At 46.2% G+C, this 21,772-nt stretch overlaps 1 protein-coding gene across 1 annotated transcript in view; it reads left to right on the forward strand.

The window, feature by feature from the left end:
- Positions 1-4,620: 4,620 nt before the first annotated feature.
- The window catches only part of LOC144491723 (ETS domain-containing protein Elk-1-like), a 113,147-nt gene continuing 95,995 nt past the window's right edge, over positions 4,621-21,772 (forward strand). The window contains exon 1 of the mRNA XM_078209947.1: positions 4,621-4,783. The gene's annotated coding sequence lies outside the window, so the exon portion shown is untranslated. The remainder of the gene's footprint in view (positions 4,784-21,772) is intronic.

The raw sequence follows: 21,772 nt of genomic DNA on the forward strand, positions 1-21,772 counted from the left end.
GGCTGATAAGCCCAATGCACGATTAGCAGACACTGCTACACATGGGGCAGGTAGTTGGCGTTTTGAAGGGTAGAGTAGCTGGGTTATTAGGGAGTTTGTGCACTCCCTTGACTTAGTCTCTGCCTGTTCCCTGCAGTGTGCCTGGTGCCTCCCTGGATGAACCCTCTCCACTTTGATGTCGCAAGTGTTTCCTGCAGATCATTGCCAGCCTGTGCCTGGCTCCACGGTTTAGAACTCTCCCTAGCCCCGCCTTTTCCTCCCCCAAAAACTCCCCCGATTCCTATGCTTCCAATCAGGAAGCTGCATTGGAACACATGATCGAATGGTGGAATGGACTTGATGGGCCGAATGGCCTAATTCTGCTCCTATATCTTATGAATTTATGTGCTGGTTAGATGCATTGGCCATGCTAAATTCTCTCTCAGTGTGCCCGAACAGGCGCTGGAGTGTGTAACTTCATTGCAGTGTTAATGTAAGCCTACTTGTGACACTAATGAATAAACTTAAACTTTCCCCTCCAAACTCCAAGTCATCAAATTTACCTATTTAGACTTTTAGTGACTTCTCATTCTGTCACTTTATAAAGTCCCACTCTCTGCAGATTCATCTGCTCAAGCTTCTACTGTCTTCAGACTCGCCTCCTCAATCTAACTCGAAATGCGCTTCCACCTTTAAAAATTTCATTTCCTAATTTTTCCAAATCCATGTGTCCAGTGCCCTCTTCCCATTCATTCCCTGTAACTGGCGAGTGTCTCCGACATCTCTCCTCCAATTTCTCCTCTCTCTTGTACCTCCTCTTTAACTCTGTTTCTGCACCTTCCCATGAACTCCAATATCTGGGTTGCCTCTTTCCCCCCTGTCTCTGACCGCTCTCCTAAAACTCCGATGCATCTCATTTAAATGCTGTTTCCTTGAAGTTTAGCAGTATTTATTGGACTTCTCTCCACTAACATAACAGGCACATTCTCCAAGATTCAGAAAGGTTAGTGGAGTTAGTTGGTTGTTGATGAAACTATGTTTACACTATGCCCTTTCTTTCCCCTCTCTCTGCCTGGTACTGCCTGCCTGTTAAAGTGGCACTGTTTAAAGTTTATTTATTAGCGTCACAAGTAAGGCTTACATTAACATCGCAATGAAGTTACTGTGAAAATCCCCTAGTCGCCACACTCCGGCGCCTGTTCGGGTACACTGAGAGAGAATTTAGCATGGCCAATGCACCTAACCAGCACGTCTTTCGGTCTGTGGGAGGAAACCGGAGCACCCGGAGGAAACCCACACAGACACGGGGAGAACGTGCAGACTCCGCTCAGACTGGGAATTGAACCCGGGTCCCCGGCACTGTGAGGGAGCAGTGCTAAACACTGTGCCACCGTGCTGCCCCCTCTAGGAATACAACTGAAAAACCCTTTGCCATGCTGCATCATCGTGTTGTGTAGTGATGTAACTTGTGTCGCAAATAGTCCTGTATCCCTGACCCCGCCCGCTCAAAAAAAACATAATTCTGTACTCTCGACAGGCAACGAGGGACAGCACGGTAGCACAGTGGTTAGCACTGCTGCTTCACATTGCCAGGGACCCAGGTTCGATTCCCAGCTTGCCTCCAGCGGTGTCCGTAAATCCAGACCATGGATGGCTTCATCTGAGACCCACAACAAAAACAATGGAAATGATGGGGGGAGTTTGGACGGACATCTCTCCCCTTGGTGCCAGCACCCTAGCGGCTTAGCTGGTGACCATTGCCTGAGGAGATAGTCAGCTCTGTGGCGTGGATGGAAGGATACCTGCTTCAATTGCTGAGTCCACCACCCTAACGGTGAGTTTAATGACTTTTTGCCCTCGCCACCTCTCCCACCTTCTGTTGCTGATAGCAGGGAGCTGGTTAGATAGAAACTAGATGCAGGAGTAGGCCATTCGGCCCTGTGAGCCTGCTCCGCCATTCATTCGTGGCTGATCATCGAATTCAATTTCCTGATCCTCCCCCTTCAACCCAAACCTCTTGATCCCTTTAGCCCCTAGAGCTATATCTATTTCCATCTTGGCAATGGATGGTGGCTGCAGCACAGCCAGAGTGGGCCTGTGCTTGGGGGTGTGCAGACTCCTCCATCGGTACATGGTCCATGGGGCGATTACATCTCTGGAGTCTACTTGACCTCATTCATTCAAGGGCCATGGGAGAATTCTCCTTTTCACCTATTTCCTATACTTCCCTCCTGCCCAGCTATTCTGCTGTAACCATTTATACTGTTGTTACAAGTCAGGTCGGATACTTCAAGGTGTTCTATGAAGCTCGCCTGACCTGTAATGTTTTGCGTTGAATTTGGTGAGGATGAGCATGAGAGATTTCACTCCAGGTGTGATTCAACTGACCCACAAGGAGCTTTTATCAAAAACAAAGTTTAATTAAGAATATTGTTGACATGTACAGTAAGACAATTAGCAAGAACTTTTAACAATTACAAACAAGAAACACAACAGCCACGATAATGTATAACGCTTAAGGAAATATCTCAAATGTGTTCCAACCAAAGCCAACATCCAATACACAAACCCTTCCAGATAAGCACAATACAGCACAGGTTAATACCCACTTCCTACAGGAATCCAGCCTCCTGGGCTGAATGCTGAAAATCCCTTGTGAAGAAACTCAGAAGAGGTTGTAGTCGAATCTGTTTCCCAAAACGCAGCTTCTTTAAGGCAGGATGGCAATAGGCCTCTCCTTCAGCGAACTGATAGTAGCTTCAGAACCAAACAAAGAGAAGAACGGGGAGAGAGAAAGAGACTGCTTCTTAGCTTGCTGCTAAACTACTTCCAACACATTCCCCAAAGCCAAACTGAAACCCCCATCACCTGACTGCCACAAACAAAACTGAAAGCCCTGTCACCTGACTGCCACAGCTTAGCTCCACCCCCAATGACATCACTGAAGCTGTAAGCTGTATGATTTTTTAAAAAACCTTTCTTAAAGGTACACTCGCATGACACTGAGAATCCAACTTATATTTCAAAACTGATCTCATTATCACCTTCCTTTTCCATGAGCCATCATCCCTTTCACATTTTTCCATATTTAAAAAAATATTTGTTCAAGGGATATGGGTGTCAGTGGCTAGGCCAGTATTGTATCGCTCATCCCCAATTGCCCTTGAGAAGGTGGTGGTGAACCCCCTTTCTTGAAACACACAATCCCTGCGGTGTAAGAACATGCACAGTGCTGCTGGAGAGGGAGTTTGAGGATTTTGACTCAACGACTGGGAAGGAACGGCTCTGGCTGGGGTTGATGAAGGTGGAAATCAGCCAGAGATTCTGTTCCTAATTGTTACCCGATTACTCCTGTTGTAAAGTTGGACATCCTTTCCTTTCTGTATCACAGCTTGGTATGGCCCCTGCTCTGACCAAGACTGCAAGAAACTACAAAGGGTCGTGAATGAAGCCCAGTCCATCACGCAAACCAGCCTCCCATCCATTGACTCTGTCTACACTTCCCGCTGCCTCAGAAAAGCAGCCAGCATAATCAAGGACCCCACACACCCCAGATATTCTCTCTTCCACTTTTTTCCGTCGGGAAAAAGATACAAAAGTCTGAGGTCACGTACCAACCGAATCAAGAATAGCTTCTTCCCTGCTGCCAACAGACTTTTGAATGGACTTACCATCTATTAAGTTGATCTTTCTCTACATCCTGGCTATAGATCATAGATTCCTACAGTGCAGAAGGAGGCCATTCGGCCCATTGGGTCTGCACTGACCACAACCTCACCCAGGCCCTATCCTCATAACGCCATGCATTTACCCTAGCTAGTCCCCCTGACACTAAGGGGCAATTTAGCATGGCCAATCTGCCTAACCTGCACATCTTTGGACTGTGGGAGAAAACCGGAGCACCCGGAGGAAACCCATGCAGACAGGGGAAGAATGTGCAGACTCCACACAGACAGTGACCCAAGCCGGGAATCGAACCCGATTCCTTGGCGCTGTGAGGCAGCAGTGCTGACCATTGTGACTGTAACATTACATCTGCACCCTCTCCTTTTCCTTCTTCTCTATGTGCTCTATGAACGGTATGCTTTGTCTGTATAGCGCGTAAGAAACAATACTTTTCAATGTATACCAATACATGTGACAATAATAAATCAAATCCAACCAAAAACATTGGGAAAAGCCAAGACTAGCTCAGCTGTGACGCCTCTGCGGTTGAACAGCACTTTACTGTTGAGACTCGCCTTTGGCCTAAGGTATCAGATGTGCTGCTGAGCTGCAATTCAGTATGACTCAGGTCTACGGGAGAGAAGGAGACAGAGAAATGAATGGAACCATGGTCCCAGTCCAATGTTGTTTTACACTTCTCTTGACAAGCTCAGATTTCAATGCCTGACACATGATTCCTGTTAAAGACCCCAGGGATTGGCTATTGTAAAATTATTTTCTTTAGAAAAGTATTTGCTCGGTCGTGTCGGACAATGGGGGCCTTTCTGCGTTTACCCATTCGCATGTTTCTTGAAATGCCTCTTCTTCCAGTAATTGTCCAAAGGCCGGAAGGCTCTTTCTTACTGCCGCTTTAAATCGCAATCCTGAAATGATTGTGAAATAAGGGAGAGGTGAAAGTGTAAACTGGAGAACAGCAGAGAGAGAGAGAGAGAGAGGGAGGGAGAGAGGTCAGTACACACAGCAGCTGTTAAGAGCAAATTATTCACTTCCTGGACATGGAGAAGATTATCTCTACCATTGAACACTGGTCTGCTTGTGTGAGTCGCTGTGGTTTCATTCATTGAGGGCTCGGACTCTGGTAAGTCGGTTGCTCATCAGAGAAAACATTCTCAAGAGAACTCTGGAGTATTCTGTAGTTCGCCGCTTGGCTATTGTCCATGTATGATTACATAAAATCCTTTTGTAACTTATCTTTTAAGATGTTTCCTTTAAAGGTTTCACGCTTTTAAACTGAGTGTTTTGAGCTGGAGAGACGTATCTGATCTGAGGCAGTGATCTGACTTTGCTTGCTTAACAAAACTCTCTTTGTGATTTGGTGTGACTCGATACTTCACAAGCCTGATTGCCAGCACCGTGTTACCCAGTTTCAAAGATCATCTTCCTTGGCTTTGGCTTAATCCTTATCGTGGCATTGAAATGCTTCAAATTGCTTCCCGTAGTACCTGTTGCATAAGTAAATGGGGGCGGCGTGGTGGCCCAGTGGTTAGCACTGCTGCCTCACAGCGCCAGGGACCCGGGTTCGATTCCCGGCTCGGGTCACTGTCTGTGTGGAGTTTGCACCTTCTCCCCGTGTCTGCGTGGGTTTCCTCCGGGTGCTCCAGTTTCCTCCCACAGCCTGAAAGATGTAGGATGGGAGGTCATAGTCTTAGGATAAGGGGTAGCAAATTTAAAACAGAATTGAGGAGAAACTACTTCTCCCAAAGGGTTGTGAATCTGTGGAATTCGCTACCCCAAAGTGCGGTGGATGCTGGGACAGTGAGTAAATTTAAGGAGGAGTTAGACAGATTTTTAATTGGTAATGGGTTGAAGGGTTATGGGGAGAAGGCAGGAAAATGGGGATGAGGAGCATATCAGCCATGATCGAATGGTGGAACGGACTTGATGGGCCGAATGGCCTAATTCTGCTCCTATATTTTATGAATTTATGAACTTATGTGCTTGTTAGGTGCATTGGCCATGCTAAATTCTCCCTCAGTGTGCTCGAACAGACGTTGGAGTGTGGCGACGAGGGGATTTTCACATGAACTTCATTGCAGTGTTAATGTAAGCCTACTTGTGACACTAATAACTAAACTTAAACTATAAACTTAAAAACTTAAATACAACAGATAATCTGTGACAGCAACATCTCATCAGGTATACAAGTGGCTAATGTTTAATTTATGGGGTTGGGGAAGGAATGTTGGCCGGGATACTGGAAGAGCTCTTTACATTCTTAGAATAATGCAATGGGATCTTTAATATTTTGGTGCCCTGGCAGATTGAACTTTGGTTTAATTATTCGCAGGGCAATACCTCAGACAATGCAATACTCAGTTTTGGTGTGTCGACCCAGGTTAGTGGCATGTAGTGACACCACGAGTCCTTTGATCTGATTTATTGGGCAGCACGGTGGCACAGTGGTTAGCACTGCTGCCTCACAGTGCCAGGAACTTGGGTTCAATTCTGGCCTCGGGTGACTGTCTGTGTGGAGTTTGCACATTCTCCCCATGTCCGCATGGGTTTCCTCCAGGTGCTCTGGTTTCCTCCCACACTCCAAAGATGTGCGGATTAGGTGGATTGGCCATATAAATTGCCTCTTAGTGTCAGGGGGACTAGTTATGGTAAATACATGGGGATAGGGCCTGGATGGGATTGTGGTTGGTGTAGACTCAATGGGCTGAATGGCCTCCTTCTGCACTGTAGGATTCTATGATTATTGTCACATGTATCAGTATACAGTGAAAAGTATAATTTTTTGCGCGCTGTGCAGACAAAGCATACCGTTCATGGAGTACATAGGGGAGAAGGAAAGGATAGGATGCAGAATGTAGTGTTACAGTCATAGCTAGTATGTAAAGAAAGATCAATTTAATATGAGGTAGGTCCATTCAGAAGTCTGATGGCAGCAGGGAAGAAGCTGTTCTTAAGTCGGTTGGAACGTGATCTCAGACTTTTGTATCTTTTTCCCCACGGAAGAAGGTGGAAGAGAGAATGTCCGGGGTGTGTGGGGTCCTTGATAATGCTGGCTGCTTTGCCGAGGCAGCGGAAAGTGTAGACGGGGTCAAAGGATGGGAGGTTGGTTTGCGTGATGGGTTGGGTTTCGTTCGCAACTCTTTGTGGTTTCTTGCGGTCTTGGTCAGAGCAGGAGCTATACCAAGCTGTGATACTTCCGGAAAGAATACTTTTGATGGTGTATCTATAAAGAAAATAGGGATGATTGGGTAAATGTCCCTTGTCAATCATGCCTGGAAGTTGCACTGCACTGTTGTAAGTGACTGGGATTCATTTAATGCACAGAATTCGTATTACGTCGCTTTCTTCCACTTATTGCATTTTGTTGGAGAAGTAATCTTGCTTTTATCAGGAGACTGTGCTGTATTTTAGGTCATGAGCTTGGAGGTTCTGTAAATTGAAGCCACAAGTTTTGTCCCAACGAAGTGACTGGTGCACTGGTGCTAATAGTCACACCCACCTGGATTCTGCGCTTGTCCTGGATTACAAGTAAGAGTTGTGGTCACTTTGTTGGACATAAGCACGTCACAAATGCCATGACAATGCCAGAGATGAGACACTATAGTTATGGAGAGCGATTCTGGTACAGAGACAATTTGCATTGAAAAGGATAAGTGAAGATTTAATAAGGAATTTCCAAATTCTGGAAGATTTTGATGGACTGAGCAGAGAAATTGCACTTCACCTTGTTGGGTGATCAGCAACAAGTGGTCATCAATTTAAATCTGTTACTAGGACAGTGAGGAGCAAAGCAACAGCAGGGAGATATCTTTATATGGATGCTCATTAAATATTGGATGGTTTATCAGAGAAGCATAGAATCCCTAAAGTGCAGAAGGAGGCCATTCAGCCCATTGAGTCTGCACTGACTACAATCCCACCCAGACCCTATTCCCGTAACCCCACACATTTACCCTGCCTTACTCCTTGACACTAGGGTCAATTTAGCATGGTCAATCGACCTAACCCGCACACCTTTGGACTGTGGGAGGAAACCGGAGCATCCGGATGAAACCCACGCACACACAGGGAGATAAAATGATATAGCACAGAAGGAGGCCATTTGGCCCCTCATATCAATGCCAGCTCTTTGAAACAGCTATCCAATTAATCTCACTTACCCTATTCTTTCTCCATAACCCTGCAAGTACTTCCTGTTGGGTTATTTATCCAATTGCCTTAAGAAAGTTCTTCTCGAAGCTGTTTTCAACACCATTTCAGAATAGCGTGTTCCAGAGTATAGAAGCTTGCTGCATAAATTGATTTGTTCCCTGTCACGTCATCTCTGACTGCTTCGCTAACTACCACAAACCTGTGCCCTCTGGTTACTGTTTCCAGGAGGAGCTGAGGACAACATCATTGACTCTCATAAGGGAAGAGTTTGGGAAGGTGATGGCCTAGTGGTATTATCGCTAGACAATTAATCCAGAAACTCAGCTAATGTTCCGGTGACCCGGATTCGAATCCCGTCACACCAGATAGTGGGATTTCAATTCAATAAAAAAAAATCTGGAACTAATAATCTACTGATGACCTTGAAGCCATTGTCGGTTGTTGGAAAAACCCATCTGATTCACGAATGTCCTTTAGAGAAGGAAATCTGCCGTCCTTACCTGGTCTGGCCTACAAGTGACTCCAGAACCACAGCAATGTGGTTGACAACTGCCCTCGGGCAACTGGGGAGGGGCAATAAATTCTGGCCGGCCAGCGATGCCCATATCCCACGAATGAATTTTTAAAAAGTGAACAAATACTTTAAGCAGAAGACAATACTAGGTGATTGGGAGAGAGCAAGGCAGTGGGATTTATTTTAGGAATATAGGAACATGGGACTGAGGAACAGGAGGAGGCCATTTGGCTCTGTGAGCTTGCTCTGCCATTCAATAAGATCATGGCTGACCTGGCTGTGGTGTCAACTCCATTTTCTTGCCTGCAACACCCCCCGCCTCCCCGCCACCCCCAGCCTATAACCCTTGACCTGTTTGTAAATCAAACATCTGTCTCACTCAGCCTTGAATATATTCAATGGCCCAGCAATTTTGTATTATTCTAACAAATTCCTGGCATTGGTGCGGTGGATCAAGTGGCCTCCTTTTCTGTTTAAAAGTCAAGTTTCACCATGTAACAAGTTCATGATGTCTGCCATACTTTCTCTATCAAAGTGAAGGCTCGGTCATTTCCCCACAAGAAAGAGTGGGAAAGCAATGACTGGTAAATAAACACATCGGAGTGGCACTAATAGTGGGTGTTCTTTTGTTAAATGTGGAATCTCTACCTCGCATTAAGTTGATCTTTCTCTACACCCTAGCTTTGACTGTAACACTACATTCTGCACTTTCTCCTTTCCTTCTCTATGAACAGTATGCTTTGTCTGTATAGCGCGCAAGAAACAATACTTTTCACTGTATACTGATACCTGTGACAATAATAAATCAAATCAAATCAAAATCTGTATGTAAAATGGAGAAAACCAGAGATTATTTTTATTTTCATTGATTACAGCAGATTTCCACAGAGTAAAATAATAGAATTAACGCCCTTACAATTGCCAGGCTTTTGTGGCACAGGTAGCTTGGATAGAATCCCCACACATTGCAAAAGGAGGCCATTCGGCCCATCGAGTCTGCACCAACTCTCTGACAGAGTATCTCACCCAGGCCCTCTCCCCCACCCTATCCCTGTAACCCCACACGTTTACCATGTCTAATCCCCCTCACCCACACATCTTTGGACATTAAGGGACAATTTACCATGGCCAAACCATCTAACCTGCACATCTTTAGACAGTAAGGGGCAATTTAGCATGGCCAATGCACCCAACCTGCACATCTTTGGACTGTGGGAGGAAACCAGTGTACCCGGAGGAAACCCACGCAGACACGGGGACAATGTATAAATTCCACAGAGACAGTCACCCAAAGCTGGAATCGAACCTGGGGACCCTGGTGCTGTGAGGTAGTGGTGCTAATCACTGTGTTGTCCACAATGAATACACACTCCAGAAATTGCCCCCTCCAATTGAATTTACAGGTAAGCTAGACTTATTGGTAGGTCTCTGTTACGGTGGCCGAGAAGTCCACAGGGAGTCATCAATGGATCTCCGTGTGGGCTTTGTGGAGTATGAGCTCCCTGATTGAGCAAGTGGAAGCTCAGCCAATGGGAAGCAGTCAGTGAGGATTATAGGCCTGTCACTCCACCCGGACCTAGGTCTGAGGTGAAGACTACCTGACTGTAAGCCGCAGATGCGGCCCTTTCCCTTGGTGCATAATAAAGGGTGTTGGTGATGGGAAACTGGCATTTGGTTAAATTACTACAGCCTCCTACTCTTGACCAACATTCATAAAATGCAGTTAGGTTTTTATTGTAGAGTGAGATAATACGACAATGACGCCTTAAGTGGCAGATGGACTTCAACCCGGATAAATGTGTAGTGTCCATTTTGGCAGGTCAAATGGGATGAAGGAGTATAATATCAAGGGTAAGACTCTTAGCAGTGTAGAGGATCAGAAGGACCTTGGGGTCCGGGTCCATAGGTCTCTTAAATCGGCCTCGCAGGTAGAGGAGGTGATTAAGAAGGCGTATGGTGTGCTGGCCTTCATCAATCGAGGGATTGAGTTTAGGAGTCGGGAGATAATGATGCAGCTTTATAAGACCCTCGTCAGACCCCACTTAGAGTACTGTGCTCAGTTCTGGTCGCCTCATTACAGGAGGGATGTGGAAATTATTGAAAGGGTGCAGAGAAGATTTACAAGGATGTTGCCTGGATTGGTTGGCATGCCTTATGAGGATAGGTTGAGGGAGCTCGGTCTTTTCTCCTTGGAGAGACGAAGGATGAGAGGTGACCTGATAGAGGTGTACAAGATGTTGAGAGGTATAGATCGGGTGGATTCTCGGAGGCTTTTTCCCAGGGCTGAAATGGCTGCTACGAGAGGACACAGGTTTAAGGTGCTGGGGAGTAGGTACAGAGGAGATGTCAGGGGTAAGTTTTTCACTCGGAGGGTGGTGGGTGAGTGGAATTGGCTGCCGTCAGTGGTGGTGGAGGCAAACTCGATATGGTCTTTTAAGAGACTCCTGGATGAGTACATGGGACTTAATAGGATTGAGGGTTATAGGTAAGCCTATATATAAGCCTAGGTAGGTAGGGACATGACCGGCGCAACTTGTGGGCCGAAGGGCCTGTTTGTGCTGTATTTTTTCTATGTTCTTTTTCTATGTTCTTAAATCACAATGGTGATTTAGTGAACGATAGTTAAACTAAATGCAGACAAGGTCAGTATAGATACAGGTTCCAACGACTATGGGCTCACACTGCAGGTTCCATCTCCCGCTAAACTAACACCCGAGGGCTGAGGTTCGCGCGCTCCATTCCAATAGGCCCTGGGAGGGTCATGTGGCCCATGAACGATCGATCGCCCCTTAAAGGGGCCACACCATCACAGTTTCTAAAACCATCAGATAGCCTTCATGGTCATTTTACATATTTGGTACCACAGCCTGCCACAACCCCTGGGATTACTAGCTCAATGCCATAACCATTACACTACTGTACTCATACAGCTGAGCTGTTATGTGTTGTGATTTGATTTGATTTGATTTATTATTGTCACATGTATTAGAATGCAGTGAAAAGTATTGTTTCTTGCGCGCTGTACAGACAAAGCATACCGTTCGTAGAGAAGGAAAGGAGAGAGTGCAGAATGTAGTGTTACAGTCATAGCTAGGGTGTAGAGAAAGATCAACCTAATGCGAGGTAGGTCCATTCAAAAGTCTGATGGCTGCAGGGGAGCATTGTTAGAGAGTTTTAAAAAGTTAGAATGAAGGTGTAGAAGCGTAGAACGAGATTTAAAGTTGGAATTAGAAGGTATGCTGGGCACAGCTTGCAAGAAATTGCCTCGCTCTGTGTTTGCATTTTTAAACATTTTTAACTAACCCACTCAAAATCTTCATTAAAAGTCAGCAAGTTTGCTCAGAGTGGAAGGGGGTGTGATTTTCTGACTGGCAACCGGCAGTCTCAGCCAGAAACAGTGTGCATCCAGACGTGGAAGACATTCGTGCCACAGTGCCTCTTTCAAGGAGCCAAGTGTTTTGACAAGCTTATATTTTCATTGCAGTTAAATGTTGATTTAATTTTACTATCTCACCGCATTGAGCTGTAAATAATGTACTCTTCTGTGATCTCATCAGGCGGAGCTGATTACAATTATCTCCAAGAAAAAGGCTTTTAGTTTGAAGAGGATGTAAATGTGAGAGAAGCTGCCAAGTGTGACTCAGTTAGGGTTTGACTTGCTGTGACGGGCGTCAATTAAGCTCAGTCAGATTTTGCTTATATAATTCATACAAAGAGTGTATTCACAACTACAGTGTTACAGTACTATGTCTATTTTCTTTAGCTATATGTTGCGCTTATTAAGGTGGCTGAGCCGAGCGGGAAATGTTTTCAGTCATCCCGTGCATCAGTACCAAGCCGTCATCAGAGCGTGACCGGAATTCCCAGACCTCGCCCGCAGCTGGGATTCTCCAGTCCCGCTGCTGTGAATGGAGATTTGGACCGAGCGCCACATTTTCCGTTCTCGCTGGCAGCGGTAGCGAGGCGCGCGGGACCGGAGAATTCTGGCCCAGGTGTCACATGGGCGGCACGACGGTACACCGGTTAGCACCGCTGCCTCACAGCGCCAGGGACCCGAGTTCGATTCCCAGTTTGGGTCACTGTCTGTGCGGAGTCTGCATGTTTTCCCCGTGTCTGCGTGGGTTTCCTCCGGGTGCTTCGGTTTCCTCCCACAGTCCGAAAGACGTGCTGGTTAGGTACACTGGCCATGCTAAATTCTCCCTCAGTGTACCCGAACAGGCGCCGGAGTGTGGCGACTAGGTGATTTTCATGGTAATTTCATTGCAGTGTTAATGTAAGCCTACTTGTGACACTAATAAAATAAATATGAATTGGATGTAGAATAAAGACTCCAAAACTCTCTCCCAATGACATTTCAACCTCAACCTCAAGGTCGGACGAATCCCTTTTATTTCCTGCCTAGCCTCCCACATTTTTCTCTCTGAAAACCAGACATCATTCTAGACTCTGCTGCCCATGCCCCGACTTGCAACAAGTCCTGTTCACCCTTTTCTCCCTGACGTACTTTGGCTCCACCAGGCAATACCTCAATTTTATTTCTCATTCTTGTTTCCAAATCCCTCCATAGCCTCGCCTCTTTGTGTCTCTGTAATTCCCTCCAGCCCCACAACTCTCCAAAGACATCTCTGTTCCTCTAACTCCTGCCTCTTGAGTTTGATCATTTTATAATTGGCGACCATGCCCTCAACTGCTGAGCCCAATAGGCTCTGGAATTCTGTCCTTAAGCCTTTCTGCCTCTCTACCTCCCTTTCCTCCTTTAGTGCACTCCTTAAAACCTACCTGCGTGACCAAGATTTTGAACATTGGGCCTAATATCTCCTTCTATGGCTCAGTGCTACATCTCATTTTATAATTCTCCTATATGGAAACATGGGGATATGGGTTCAAATGAGGAAAGATGTAGTGGCATTGGAAGCAGTTCAGGGGAGGTTCACGAGATTGATCCCAGAGATGAGGGGTTTGTCATATGAAGAGAGATTGAACAGTTTAGGTCGATACTCTCTGGAATTTAGAACAATGAGGGAAGATCAAATTGAGGTATTCAAGATGATAAAAGGTGTGGATAAAGTAGACGTGGAGCGGATGCTTCCTCTTGTGGGGCATTCTAGGACGAGAGGTCATAGTCTTAGGATAAGGGGCAGCAAATTTAAAACAGAGTTGAGGAGAAACTACTTCTCCCAAAGGGTTGTGAATCTGTGGAATTCGCTGCCCCAAAGTGCGGTGGATGCTGGGACAGTGAGTAAATTTAAGGAGGAGTTAGACAGATTTTTAATTGGTAATGGGTTGAAGGGTTATGGGGAGAAGACAGGAAAATGGGGATGAGGAGCATATCAGCCATGATCGAATGGCAGAGCGGACTCGATGGGCCGAATGGCCTAATTCTGCTCCTATATCTTATGAACCACCATGACAACTGATCGAATTTAAATTTAATTAATTTTTAAAAATCTGGAATCTCAGTAATGGTGACCATGATTGTTGTAAAAACCCATCTGGTTCACTAATGTCCTTTGTCTGGCCCACAAGTGACTCCAGAACCATAGCAATGTGACTGACCCCTAACTACCCTCTGAAATGGCCGAGCAAGCCATTCAGTTCAAGGGCAATCAGGGATGGGTAACAAATCCTTTTTTTGCCAGCGACATCCTTCTGCCTCAGATCAAGTCGGACGAAGCCCAAGATGGGGTGCAAAAGCCTATCTTTTACGTTTTTAAAAAAGTTTTATTTATTCGTGACACAAGTAGGCTTACATTGCAGTGAAGTCACTGTGAAACTTCTCCAGTCGCCACACTCCGGCGCCTGTTCGGGAGCACTGAGGGAGAATTTAGCACGGCCAACCCACCTCACCAGCACAGTCGGAAACCGGAGCACCCGGAGGAAACCCACGCAGACACCGGGAGAACGTGCGGCAATGGGGAGAATGGGCGGCACCGTAGCGCAGTGGTTAGCACTGCTGCTTCACAGCTCCAGGGACCTGGGTTCGATTCCCGGCTTGGGTCACTGTCTGTGTGGAGTTTGCACATTCTCCTCGTGTCTGTGTGGGTTTCCTCCGCGTGCTCCGGTTTCCTCCCACAGTCCAAAGATGTGCGGGTTAGGTTGATTGGCCATGCTAAAATTGCCCCTTAGTGTCCTGGGATGTGTAGATTAGAGGGATTAGCGGGTAAAATATGTAGGGATATGGGGGTAGGGCCTGGGTGGGATTGTGATCGGTGCAGACTCGATGGGCCGAATGGCCTCTTTCTGTACTGTAGGGTTTCTATGGTTTCCACACAGACAGTGAGCCAAGCCGGGAATCGAACCCAGGTCCCTGGCACTGTGAGGCAGCAGTGCTAACCACTGTGCCACCGTGCTGCCCCATGTGACACATGGGTCAGAATTCTCCGGTCTCGCACACCCCACTACCGCTGCCAGCGAGAATGGAAACTTTGGCGCTCAGTGCGCAGCAGTGCTAACCACTGTGCCACCGTGCTGCCCCTTATCAGCCCTTGTCTCGTCAGCTTGACTCTTGCTTGTCTCTCTTGTGGGGAGCATGAGTTGGATTCAGTTTGAATTTGGTTTTTGGAGCAAGCGAGGAATGGAGTTGGCTTTGCCCACTCTGCTCTGAGCACTGGCCTTGTAACTTTAAGAATGGAGCAAAAAATTTTTAAAAAAAGGTTTTGCCAGCAGCATCCCATGAAGGAATAAATTAAAGAAAAGTACCTTGTGGCATTAAGGGTTCTATCTAAATGCAAGTTGTTGTTGGAATGCCAGCATCATTATTGTTGTTTTGTGAGCGTGCAACTTTCGTCTCAATGAGTGCAGAATATTGGGAGTGAATTCAATAAACAACGACATGGGTCAGGGTAAACTGTGCAACCAATCTGATATCCTCTGTTTTACACCACTGAGCTATGCAAATATTACCAGGGCGAATAGAGGTGAACACAAGGTTTCCTTGTAGACATTTTCTAGGAAGCGGAATAGCAAAGAGGAATCTGGAAAACTATTTTACGTTAAACTATAATTCCAGGACAACTGGGCTGTTAAAAGAATATCAGAATTTACATACGGAAAGTGCGGTGCCTGGAATGGTCAGATGGAGGAAGGAAAGAAATTCCTCTGGAATCATTCAAGAGGCAATGGGGGATACCCAAGATGAGCTGGATGGTCTGCCTTCCTTGGAAACAGATGTCATATCAATTTAATTCAGAATTTTTTTAGAATTATAGAATCCCTACCATGCAGAAGGAGGCCATTCAGTCCATCATGTCTGCACTGACTCTCCATCAGAGCATCCTACCAGGCCCACTCACTGCCCTCACCCCATAAACCCATGCCTTCACCCCGCTAATCCCCCTAAGGGGCAATTTATCATGGCCAATCCACCTAACCTGCACATCTTTGGACCATGGGAGGAAACTGGAGCACCCGGAGGAAACCCCTGCAGACACGGGGAGAATGTGCAAACTCCACACAGACAGTCATCCAAGGCTGGAATTGAACACGGGACCATGGCGCTGTGAGGCAGCAGTGCTAACCACTATACCACCATGCCACTCCTGTACAGTAACTTCACTGTAACTTCACTGCAGTGTTAATGTACTTGTGACACGAATAAATAAACTTTAAAGCTTTAACAAAAGGCATAAGTTTCAAAGACATCTCTAAAACAAGGTTGTCAGAAAGATCTCAAAAGGTAAACTGCTTCATGGAAGAATAAGAAAAGGAACTCCCCTCAAACCTCTCTGGCATTTAATCAGGTCATGGTTGATTAGTACCTCAACCCCATTTACCCACCTCAGCTTCTTACCCCTTTATACTCTGACCTAACAAAAAAAACTAACCATCTCAGCCTTGAAAACAGTCCAAAGATGTGGGGGCTTGGTTGATTGCTAAATTGTCTTGTAGTGTCAGGGAGATTAGCAGGGTAAATACGTGGGATACGTGGATAGGGGAATGTTGTTGGTGCAGGCTCGATGGGCCAAATGGCCTCCTTCTGCACTATGATTCTGCACTGATGAAGTGCTTCCTGGCTTCCTTCTTAAAGGTCTCTCTCTCATTTTAAAGTTATAGAATCATAGAATCCCGACAGTACAGAAACAGGCCATTCGGCCCATCGAGCCTGCACCAATGACAATCCCACCCAGGCCCTATCCCCATAACCTCAGGCGTTTACCCTGCTAATCTCCCTGGCACTAAGGGGCAATTTAGCATGGCCAATCCACCTACCCTGCACACCTCCTGAGCGTGGGAGGAAACCGGGGCACCCGGAGCAAACCCACACAGACACGGGGAGAATGTGCAGACTCTGCCCAGATAGTGAGCCAAGCCGGGATTTGAACCTGGGTCCCCCTGGCGCTGTGAGGCAGCAGCGCTGACCACCGTGCCACTGTGCCGCCCAACTGGTGGTGTTAGAGGCTTAGAATTGAGTCGTGGGAAAGGACCCAAGTCTGAAGTGTGAAGCTGCCTTTTCAGATGCGGATAGAAGCAAAGTGTTTTCCCAGCATTTTTGCTGATTATTTCCAGCACTGTCTGTTTTCTTAAAAGTCTTTTTGACTTGATTGGCAGTCAGGAGGCTGCCTGCCTTCAAATACAGTCGTTCTGTACTTTGTAATGACTCAGAGTGTCGAGAAAATGTCTGTGAGATAGAAAGTGGGGGACTGCAGGGTGGTGGGGGGTATAATTCACATTTGCATTGTTCCATTATGAATATCTGACCTAAGTCTGACTCATGGGGATATATTGCTTCTAAATTACATGCTGTTACTGTCGACAGAAGTGATTGGTACCAATCAGGCATCTCACTTAGAACCTGACCCTGCTTGACACCTGAGTGTTAAGAGCTTACAAAAAAAAATCTTGTCAGTGAAGGGAATCAGAGATTTATAATTTTGGTTTGGTGTTAACTCAAACTCTTCTGCTTGGTTGCCAGATGCCTACCTCAAACTTTGGAAGAGCAGTGTTTATTGCGTTTACTGCCCAAATAAAATCCCCGAGGCTACGGCGGCACAGTGGTTAGCACGGCCGCCTCACAGCGCCAGGGAGCCGGGTTCAACTCCCGGCTTGGGTCGCTCTCCGTGCGGAGTCTGCACATTCTCCACGTGCCTGCGTGGGCTTCCTCTGGGTGCTCCGGTTTCCTCCCAAAGCGGTATTCGATTGATTAGCTGTACTAAATTGTCACTGAGTGTCAGGGGAATTAACAGGGTAAATACACGGGTTACGGGGATAGGGCCTGGGTGGGATTGTTGTTGGGGGTATCCTCGATGGGTCGAATGGCCTCCTTCTGCACAGTAGGGATTCTATGATAGGCTGACACTTGTTGAGCCACATGTGCTAACTTTTATGGGGAACACACTGTATCATAAGGGTCTGGCACATATAGGGTTAACGTGGGACTGAGTACAGTGCCGCCCACACAGTGATGTAAGAGAACACATGACTCGCACCTGGAGGTCAGTCTAGTATTGGACAGAGACGTGTGCACCCAGCGAGCGTAGAGACAGCTCCTCGCATGCATGCTTCACTCTGCAGATGTATAGTTCTTGTGGTTAATAAATACATACAGTTAACCTAGTTAAGACTTCATTAAGACTGAATGGTGTCTAACACACAGTAACACACACCTTATATAAACTGACACAGTAGAGTAAATGTACCCCACAGGCATACACTTACTGACGAACATCTACCACCACTCAGTGCAAAACTTTACAGACATTCTCTATCGCCAAAGTTTAACATTCTTTCATGAATTAGCCAGACACAACGCATCTTACTGCAACTTTTAGTTTCTTGTCCAACGGTTATGTTCTGAATTCAGTGGAGAGATTGCTAAGAATGTTTGCTTACTCAAACAACCAAGTTGAGGCAAATATGACAAAGGGTCATCTGGACTCGAAACGTCAGCTCTTTTTCCTCTCCTTACAGATGCTGCCAGACCTGCTGAGATTCTCTAGCATTTTCGCTTTTGTGTTTTAAACAATTTCAGTTTCCAGTCACCCGTCACCTAATTCATGTGTCTCCTACATTACATAGAAACATAGAAGATAGAAGCAGGAGGGGACCATTTGGCCCTTCGAGCCTGCTCTGCCATCCATCATGATCATGGCTGATTGTCCAACTCAGTAACAATAGTGACTACTCTTCAAAAGTATTTCAGAAGTTCTTTGGTACATTCTGACGTTGCGAACGATGCTACATGTGTTCTTCCTGCCTATTGTAACATTCTAAACATTCCCCACAGTGATTACCATTCGGGGAAGATTGAGAGAGTCACACAGTGTCTCAGTGGTGATCCAGAGGAGGGGGCTGGGGGCTTTACATAAAGAAAAGACCTTTATAAGACCATAAGACGTAGGAGCAGAATTAGGCCACTCGGCCCATCGAGTCTGCTCCGCCATTCAATCATGGCTGATATTTTTCTCAGCCCCATTCTCCTGCCTTTTTCCCATAACCCCTGATCCCCTTATTAATCAAGAACCTATCTATCTCAGTCTTAAAGACACTCCATGCCGGCTTTTATCACCACAAGATGCCCAAAATGCTTTGGAGCCAATGGAATATTTTTCGAATCGCGTTCACTATCGTGATGTACAAAACACAGCAGCTATTTTGTGCACAGCAAGATCCCACAGCAGCAATGCAATAACGGCCAGGAAAAATGGTTTTGGTGCCCTTGGTTAAGAGAAGAATATTGAAAAAAAGTTTTTTTTTAAAGTTTATTTATTAATCACAAGTAAGGCTTATATTAACACTGCAATGAAGTTACTGTGAAAATCCCCTAATCGCCACAGTCTGGCACCTATTCGGGTACATTGAGGGAGAATTTAGCATGGCCAACGCACCTAACCTGCACAACTTTGGACTGTGGGAGGAAACTGGAGCACCCGGAGGAAACCCACGCAGACACGGGGAGATATGCAAACTCCACACAGACAGTGACCCAAGCCGGGAATCGAACCTGGGTCCCTGGTGCTGTGAGAGTAGCAGTGCTAACCACTGTGCCACCATGCCGCCCTGGACTAGATTAAGTGTTCTAGTCTCGGAAGAGGATTTGGAAGCCACAGCTTCTTGATGCTGAGGTGGGCACTGCTATCACTGAACCCGGGCTGACAGTAAGGTTGGGGTGGGAAAATGGTAACCCCGAAACTAGGGAATAGGATGGGGGTTAAGAAGCATTATTAGGCCAGTGTATTCTTCATTTGGGGCGGCACGGTAGCACAGTGGTTAGCACTGCTGCTTCACAGCTCCAGGGACGTGGGTTCGATTCCCGGCTTGGGTCACTGTCTGTGTGGAGTTTGCACATTCTCCCCGTGTCTGCGTGGGTTTCCTCCGGGTGCTCCGGTTTCCTCCCACAGTCCAAAGATGTGCGGGTTAGGTTGATTGGCCATGCTAAAATTGTCCCTTAGTGCCCTGAGATGCGTAGGTTAGAGGGATTAGTGGGTAAAATATGTAGGGATATGGGAGTAGGGTCGGGGTGGGATTGTGGTCGGTGCAGTCTCGATGGGCTGAATGGCCTCTTTCTGTACTGTAGGGTTTCTATGATTCTATGATGATTTGTCGGTGCTTCCTGCTGATAGTCGATGATCAAAGTGTAAAAATATTTCAATTATAATCTTTAACAGACTCTCACCCCAAACACGATAAAGAATTAAAAAACACAATTGTTAATAAGACCAAAGTGAAAGGTTAAAAAAAACGTCATGCAGCCTTTTATTCCCGATACGCACTTGGCAGTGAAGACATTAAAATAACTTTGTATTGTGCCTACATTCCAGAGAGAACAAATGCATTAAACTAGCTGTCGTAAGAGACAATGAACCACACATTTAATCTTTAATCTAACATGTTGCAACCAATTCAAGCACAACCCAAAACATAATGACAATATTTTATTTTGTTCGCTGTCCTTATACTGTAAGGTCCATTTTAAAGCTTTTTTCTTCAATTTAAAGGTGCAGGACGCTCACTGTGTGACACACTTTGTTGTAATATCCCCGTCCTCCCCAACCTATTTCTGCCCTTCTGATCTGAAGTCTTTGGGGATGGGGGGGGGTGGAATCTTGACTTTGTGAGGTAGGGTAAGTAGGGGGTAGCGAGTCAGCAGCCCACCTTACATCCCTCCTGTTTCTTACATCCATTAAAATCACTTGGATTAACACAACAGCACAGAGACATAAGCCATTGATAGGTGGTGTCTAGATCCTCTGTTACTCCATCAACAAGTGACCATTCTTCATGCTACTGGCAAGACAGGGAAACCGTTTGACAATGAGGGACATCTTGGCCAAACCCAAGCTGCCCAACTCAATGCGCAGAATTGGCATATGCACCTTTGTGGCAGGGATCTTGGAACCCTCTCCACTTCCCCACCTCCCACCAGTCCAGATGGACTCAGCACAATCGATTATCTGCTTCCCCACATGAATTCCAGTCCTAGTCAGGGGGATAACACTCACAAATACCCTAATGCCAGCTGACAGGATTGTCACATTCCACAGCTATCTCTGCGATTCAATGATTTTCTGTGTTTAATCGTTGAATTATAGAACCCCTACAGTGCAGAAAGAGGCCATTCAGCCCATCGAGCCTGCACTGACAACAATCCCACCCAAGCCCCATTCCTGTAACCCTATGTATTCACCCTGCTAATCCCCCTGACACTAAGGGGCAATTTAAGCATGGCCAATCAACCTACGTGCTGGTTAGGTGCATTGACCCGAACAGGCACCGGACTGTGGCGACTAGGGGAATTTCACAGTAACTTCATTGCATTGTTAATGTAAGCCTTACTTGTGGCTAATAAATAAACTTTAACCCGCACATTCCTGGACTGTGGGAGGTAATTGGAGCACCCGGAGGTGACCCACACGGGAGAACGTGCAAACTCCACACAGACAGTGACCTGAGCTGAGAACCGGGTCCCTGGCGCTGTGAGGCAGCGGTGCTAACCACTGTGCCACCGTGATGGCCTTAATCAATCATGTGTTTTCCCTCTTGAGTCTATTTGCATGAAGCACCTTGGGATTTTTCAAAATATTAAAGACACAATATAGATGCAAGTTGTTGTCCTGTGTTTGGTTAAGTTAATACTTGGAGATAGCTTGTGTCACCAAATCATCGAAACTGGTTATTAATCAACAGATGTTATTCAAGGCAGATGCAATGTTATATTTTGTGGTTGCTCGCAGATTGTAAATGTCAGGAAAGTCCAAAGCTGATTGATATTCTCTGGCTGCTTGTCACTCACTCTGTTTTTCTCTGTATTACTCTGACTCTGTGTTTGATCTCGCTGTGGTTTCTCACTCACACTGTCTGAATTCCACTCATTTCTGCTTTTCCCCTCTCTCTCTCTCTCTCTCTTTCCACCGTGCTCTAAAAGATAAACACGCTTAAAACTTCCACTGTGATCCTTCAGATTGCCCACGGTCACTTTGGTGAAAGGTTGGCAGAAATCCTGGAGAAACG

Source organism: Mustelus asterias, chromosome 3 (genome assembly GCF_964213995.1).
Source record: "Mustelus asterias chromosome 3, sMusAst1.hap1.1, whole genome shotgun sequence".
Taxonomy (NCBI): Eukaryota; Metazoa; Chordata; class Chondrichthyes; order Carcharhiniformes; family Triakidae; genus Mustelus; species Mustelus asterias.